Genomic DNA, 7,423 nt, shown 5'->3' with positions numbered 1-7,423 from the left:
ATCGAAACGTTGGCACGATAAAGAAAATGTTTTTCTAAAACCTACATCACACCAGACCGCATCTCACGATTTCTAAATAAATATCGATTAACGGTCACTAATCATCACACTTTTTTTTAATGGTTTAGAAAATTTACATTTAGAAATCCTAAATACATGTATAGTAAAAAATGATTGCTATTCATTGACCACAAAGTAATACCCACGCATTTTTTAATGTAAAAACATAAATTATTATTTTCAATAATTAAGGTTCTGGTTGAGATAAAAAAAGTCAGTGTCACAAGGGGGATTCGAACCCACGACCTTCGGTTAAATACGCCGCTGCTGTACTACTTGAGCAGTCGTGACTTTGATCCACTCCAATTATTGAAAAGAATTTATTTGGTCAAGCGGATCACGAAACCTAATAAAATGTAAAAAAATATTAATTTCAATTAATTATTCTTTTTTGTAAGGCTTGGTTGAGATGAGAAAGTTAGTGACAAGAGCGGGATTCGAACCCACGACCTTCGGCTAGTTTTTCACTTTTTCATCTCAACCAAGACCTTACATAAAAAGACTAATTAATTGAAAGAAGTAATTTGGTCAATTAGACTACTAAACATAATGGATTTAATAAGTTATTATATTAGTTAAATTTTGTCATTTTTAATAGATGTTTCTAACTTATATTTTTAGTTGTAACATCATAATTATAGTACTAACGCGTTAATAGTAAAGTAAATTCTTTCAATGTCATAATGATCTGTTAATTACTGATTTATAATAATTTAAAAAAAATTATAATAAATATGTCATGCATGTCAGAAGGCAGAATAATGTTCCATGCCTTTAAAATACTTTTGACTTTTCCTTTATGTTACGTATTATTTATTTCAATAAGTATTTTTATTATACGTAGTTAGGCGCTGAATGTATTAAATAATTTGTAAGGAATAATATGTAAAAAAAATCCAGAATGGTTTTATGGGCTGTCACTTTTATTGCTAGTAAACTGTACTGTAATTTGTTTATTAGTGGGTTTAAAAGTTGTCTACTGATTGTTATAATTTTGATATCAAAATTTCATGCATTTATGTGCTTTTGATAAGAATGGGAAATAATAAAACATGATTGTAGAATTGTTTCTTTTGTTGCTCTCCTTAGCAAACTGGCAAAATCGTTATCTAATCTTTTATTTGAATGCCTTTCTTAGTTAAAAATGGCCTTGTTTTTATCGAAAAACATTCGATTAAACCACTTACCACTGTCGCTTGGACATGATGACCCATCCAAGGAGAATCCATGTTGAGGCCCGGGAAGACGTGCCTCGAGTCGTATTGGATTCCGCAGTTCATCGTCGAGTTCTGAGCGGCGAAAAGTTCCGGGGCGACGATCATCTCATCACAACTGAAAAACGGAACGAATGAGTCGGAACGAAATTTCCCGGAAAGATGTCGTAAATCCACCGTAATCGGGGGCAAAAAGCGGGTGGGGATTTGCATTCATGTCAAAACCGCTCGAGGGGGTGTACCGTTAAAAACAACCCTTTCACAGGTAAATTTCTTATTTGTGAGGCGCCCTATTTTTCAAAGCAATAAGAGGGTTCCACTATTTGCTTTTTTGTATGTCAAAAAGGCGGTCCGGGAAAAACATGCCAACCCTTTTTATTACCCTTTTGAATTATCCTGCAAGCTGTCGAAAAACAGTTTTGGAAATTAGGGATGCCTCAGGTAAATCGTAAAGTTCGAAGGAAAATTTATACAGCCCTTAACAAAAACAGAAAAAATTTGCATACAAATAGAAGAAATTTTCTACAAAGATAAATAAAAGAATCACTCAATAACTACTAAAAAAAAGTATTTATTTTTAATTTTTTATATAAGAATATAACAAAATAAACCTTTTTTTAAGCCACGGAAACAGCTCGATTTAAAGAGGGCAGGGCGGTAGGAATTTGAAGAAAAGAGGATGTACAAAGAGCCCCGGAGGGGGTGCAGTAGTTTCTCATTGTGGTAAAAAACTACTTTCTCCTTTCCTTTTTTTACGCAATGGAGGCTATATATTATAAACTGTGACCTAGAAAGCGGACAAACATGCGTAATATAATAGGACTTTTGTCCTGCAAGAAACAGAACTTTCTGTTTGGATTTCCCAGCAGAGACTCGACCTGGGAATTTTTTCAAAAGAATTTTGAAAAATAAATTTATATGGAACTAAGAAAATTTTATTTGTCACTCACAGCATGGATAAACGGGTTCAATTATAATTATTCTTTCAACTAGAGTTTTGCAAATTCCATCCTGATTTATTATACGTGAACTTTAATTTTTCTTAATTTTTAAAATACTGAAAGTTTAGATTTTTTCAGATAAGAAGTATGTACCTATTGACAAATTTAAAATCTTTGAATTATTAGGAAATGATCTATTTTTGATTATTCAAAAAAAACAAAAAAAAAACAGTTGTATTTTCAAAATACTCACATTTTATAGCAAGCGATTATTTGTAGCACAAAATATGAAAAATTGTTAAAATTATAACTTTATTTTCCTAAATGTTCAAAAAAAAAAAAGTTTACTTTTATCAATGTCAATTGCAACGGTAATGTATTTAAAATTTGTAATGTAAGGTGTTTAAGAATTAAATTAAGTTGAAATAATACACCGGGAAAATAAACAAGCACAAAAGAAATAGATTTTTTAAATTTCACTTACCAAAAAACTGTTTAAAAAATCGCCTATTCTCTTGGCCGATCGACAGAATAAAAAACAAGTCCCAAAATCGTTGTAGAGTATCAATGCAATGCCAATTTAAGGGTAACCACTAGTCTAGAGGGTGTCTCGAGCAAAACTGGAGGGATTTTTCCCCTGGACCTACCTTACAACCCCTGCCCCCACTACTGGCGGCACCCCCACCCGAGGGGTGCAACCCTTTCGAATTTGACGGATGGCCGTCCTTTCACCCTTCCCAGGATTCGAATGGCGTTCTGGAAAATAAAAAGTTGCGATATTTTCTCCTATTACGTGCTTTTTTTTTTTTAATGATTAATTTTGATATCAAGGGGGGGATAGTAAAATAGCATTTCTTTAAGAGGCACTTCTTTAAGTAGGACTTAACTGGCCCATTGTATAAACTTGGCCAATTTTTGCTTTCAGTTTTCCTACAAAGTTAGAAAAAAACCTTCAGATAATTAAACAAAAGAAAATTTAAAAAACAAAGTCCCAAAAATGAACAGAAAAACCTTTCTATAACAATGTGAAATTGCATTATTAATAATAATATTAAATTAAATTAATCAATCATTAAATGTGATACAAGTTAATGTATTATAAAACAGATGACTAAATCTAGTTAAAATTGGTGTGGGAAAGTTTAGCGGACAATCTTTGGATTGCCGCCGAGACCTCCGAGGTCTTTACATCCCCATACTAATTCCATAAGTCCCATGGTGCACTATGACTCGATAGATTGAAACTTAACTAACAATTTTTTACCTAGTTTGGCTCTTAATGCATTATTAAGAGCAAGACGGGGTAAAAAATTTGAAAAATCTTTGAATAATTAAATTATCGTTAAATCGCACCAAAAAATCCTGACAGATCGAGGGCTGCCTTACCTAATTACATTTCCGTTAAAGCGTGTATCCTCCAGGTGAACATCTTAGAGCCCTTCCTTTTCACAATATACACAACTTATTAAATTCACTAGTTTCGTGGTCCACTTGACCAATATCTAATTAATTAAGGTTTTCAGTTGAGATAAAAAAGTCAATGGAACGAGTGGGATTCGAACCCACGATCTTTGGCTTGATACACCGCTGCTCCACCACTTGAGCTATCGTGACCTCGACCACTCGGACACCAACCCCCCATCTCAAAGAGGGAAAATTCAAAAGGTGTGGTTGAGATGGGAGGTTGGTGTCCGAGTGGATCGAGGTCACAATAGCTCAAGTGGTAGAGCAGCGGCGTATCAAGCCGAAGATCGTAGGTTCGAATCCCGCTCGTATCATTGACTTTTTTATTTCAACTGAAAGCCTTAATTAATTGCAAAATATACACACCGTTCTTCCCTAGCAATATTATCGTCTAATCCTATATCGATGGACAATATTGATGGATCATGACAGTTTTTATTGCCAACAATCATAATTGCGTGTACTTAATACATAAGTGAAAAAAGTAAATTTTCATCTGTTTCTCCTGTAAAATTTTCTTTTATTGAGTTGTGTCACTTTTCTTGCGGGTATGCGATATGACTGCAGAAAGGGAATATAATCAAACCTACAAGGATAGTCAGACCAAAATAAATTTGAAAAACTTGGATATTTTCGCATTAGATTTCTTATTTTATTTACCAATTATATTGTATTGACATGTTTGAGAAGAGAACTCTATAGTTTTCTATGGAGTGAAAAAGTTAACGCGTCGAAGAGAATGGAGCTTGAGTAGATCTTTTTAATAATAGAGCTCACATGGTCATGCCATGAAAGCCTGGAGTTAAAAATACACCGAGAGATTGATTCTTAACATTAGGAAAAAATTAATAGGAGAGCCATTGGTATGCGGATGGTAATTTGTATTAACGGGTTTATTGGAAATTAATTAGTGCTGGGATTTGTTGGGATTGAAAATAATTATTCAGAAATCGTGAGATGCAGTCTGGTGTGATGTAGGTTTCAGAAAAACATTTTCTTTATAAAAAATTAATTTTTTTTAAATATAAAAGGTTTTTTCTGAAACCTACATCACACTAGACCGCATCTCATGATTTCTGAATAATTATCGATTAACGGTCGGTCACTAATCACCACACAGTGAAAATAATGCCGTTATTTCTTGACTATTGAGATTATTATTGGTTATTGAGGTTAAGAGATTGAAGATCATGGTTGAGATAGCTTCAGAGCTGTTGCTTGAATTGAAATTGAATGTAAATCTGAGTGTAAAGATAAAGCTAGCATAAAGATGAAATTGGGAGAAATTAAGAACCAATGAAAAATCATATAGAACCATGGATGAGTAAGGGTCCAAGAATACAGCCTTGGGGTACACGAGCTGAAATTGTGAGAGAAGGGAAGATAGAATTGGATGCTTTAATTCTCTGAAGCCTGCCAGACAGAGAGGAGATGAGATTAGAAGCAGTAATGATGTTCAAAATTTGGTTTTGCATTTTAAAGTAACAAGAAGGGAAAAATGATGAATTTAATACGAATAAGCTCGAAACCTGTAGCATCAGATTTAATTGAAAGTTATTCAGAAATCGTGAGATGCGGTCTGGTGTGATGTAGGTTTCAGAAAAACATTTTCTTTATCGTCCCAACGTTTCGATCTTTATTGAGATCATCTTCTGGGCTCAAAGAGTTTGTCTTCTGTGAATTGTGCCATTCTTGCGTGTCGTGTTGAGAGTGCCAGAGAAAAACTAACATTCTCATGAGAAACATTTGAAAAACTAAAGGACAATTTTCGGTGATCTAGATGAGGAAATTGAGTTTTATTTTGAAGGGAAGGGGACATTGAAGTAAAAAGCGCGTTTAATTAATTAATTCAGTAACACCAGAGCAGGAGAACTGACTTCTTTGGGTTTTTAGGATCAAGCTATTGTATCCTATTAATTAAGGTTTCTAGTTGAGATAAAAAAGTCAGTGTCACGAGTGGGATTCGAACCCACGACCTTCGGCCTCGGACACTAACTTCCCATCTCAACCCCACCTTTTGAATTTTACCTCCTTTTTGCCATTTTTCAAAATCGTGTAATCTATTTGATCCTCGGCGACAAATGAAATGGCCACGGAGAGCTTTAGTGAAGATATAATTTTATATTATTAAATTCACTAATTTTCGTGGTCCGCTTGACCAATTAATATCTTTCAATTAATTAAGGATTTTAGATGAGATAAAAAGGTGGGGTGAAAAATGGCAAAAAGGAGGGAAAATTCAAAAAGGTGGGGTTGAGATGGGAAGTTAGTGTCCGAGTGGATCGAAGTCACGATAGCTCAAGTGGTAGAGTAGCGGCGTATCTAGGTTCGAATCCCGCTCGTGACACTGACTTTTTATCTCAACTAAAAACCTTAATTAATTGAAAGATATTAATTGGTCAAGCGGACCACAAAAACTAGTGGAATTGTTTCCAATGTTGTTTCAAGTGACCTAAGCTGTAAATAATAAGGTAATAATAATATTAATACAATTCCTTCACTGCATAAAATTTCTGTTTTGCTTTGAAAACCCAACCTGCTACTATTTTACAAGAAATTAAGTTACCACTTTAGGCTTACTAGGTTGAAAATAAGAAAGGGGGCTGGTTTAGGGAGTTTCAAATGATGACCTTTTCACAACCCGACTACTTCAGAAAAAGAAAATTGTTCAAGAAATGCAAAAAGCTGTCTAGTCAATTTTAGAAATAGGTGTCTTAAAAAATATACCGATCATTTCGAGAAAATACTATTGTGTAAGATTGTTTACGTCTTTGTAACTAACTGTTATCACAATCCAATTTAAAGCTCTTGTATTCCCCTCTTTTGTTCTTGATTGCCTAATGTATATTTTTTTCAATAGTGTAAAATGATTGCAGTTGTATAAAATGCAGTCTGGTGTGATGTAGGTTTCAGAAAAACATTTTCTCTATCGTGTTAACGTTTCGATCTTTATTAAGATCATCTTCAGGGCCTGGGATTTACAAACATTGTTTAAATTTAACAAATACATGTAGGATGTGGAAAAGATTAGAGAACAGACACATGTAAACTCAGTCTCAGCTACGCCAATATCATTAATAAAATTCAATATCGATAACATACATATATCTTCACATCACATAAAGCATATAATGTTACATATAAAACATTCATCATATTCCACACATCAAACATTTTTACATAGTCTAATTTTTCAACAATTTAGCTTTCCTTTTCCTATTTATCCCCGTCTATTCAATCCTGAAAGGATAATCTAGCCAACCAACTTTTCACCTCAAAGAAGCCACACCTTATACAAAAACATCTTTCTATACCGACATCCTTCCCCCTTCAAATCCTACGTATATAAACATAAAACAGCAAAATCTCACTGGCACTCTCAACACGACACGCAAGAATGGCACAATTACACAGAAAACAAACACTTTGAGTGAGTAGAAATACTTTGATTGAATATAAAAAATATATTTTTTGCAATGTATAAATTCAATTTTTTCCACTTCCGACATGCATTTGTTAAATTTAAACAATGTTTGAAAATCCCAGGCCCTGAAGATGATCTCAATAAAGATCGAAACGTTGGCACGATAAAGAAAATGTTTTTCTGAAACCTACGTCACACCAGACCGCAACTCACGATTTCCGAATGATCATTCGGTCACTAATCACCACACAGTAGTATAAAATGTTTCAAATATGCAAATTTATGCAATATTGTTCAAAGAATTGCATATAATTCCGCGC

At 33.7% G+C, this 7,423-nt stretch overlaps 1 non-coding gene across 1 annotated transcript; it reads right to left on the bottom strand.

Moving 5' to 3' along the window:
* Positions 1 to 1,247: 1,247 nt before the first annotated feature.
* LOC106664941 lies at positions 1,248 to 2,822 on the bottom strand. The gene is made up of 2 exons (XR_002910869.1): positions 2,700 to 2,822; positions 1,248 to 1,392 (listed from the first exon to the last, which is right to left on the bottom strand). It is a non-coding gene; the product is annotated as an uncharacterized LOC106664941 (transcript).
* Between the last annotated feature and the right edge of the window lie 4,601 nt (positions 2,823 to 7,423).

The sequence above is a fragment of the Cimex lectularius genome, unplaced genomic scaffold (assembly GCF_000648675.2).
Source record: "Cimex lectularius strain Harlan isolate CLEC.00 unplaced genomic scaffold, Clec_2.1 scaffold611, whole genome shotgun sequence".
NCBI lineage: Eukaryota > Metazoa > Arthropoda > Insecta > Hemiptera > Cimicidae > Cimex > Cimex lectularius.
This window is presented reverse-complemented; position numbering and strand designations above follow the sequence as displayed.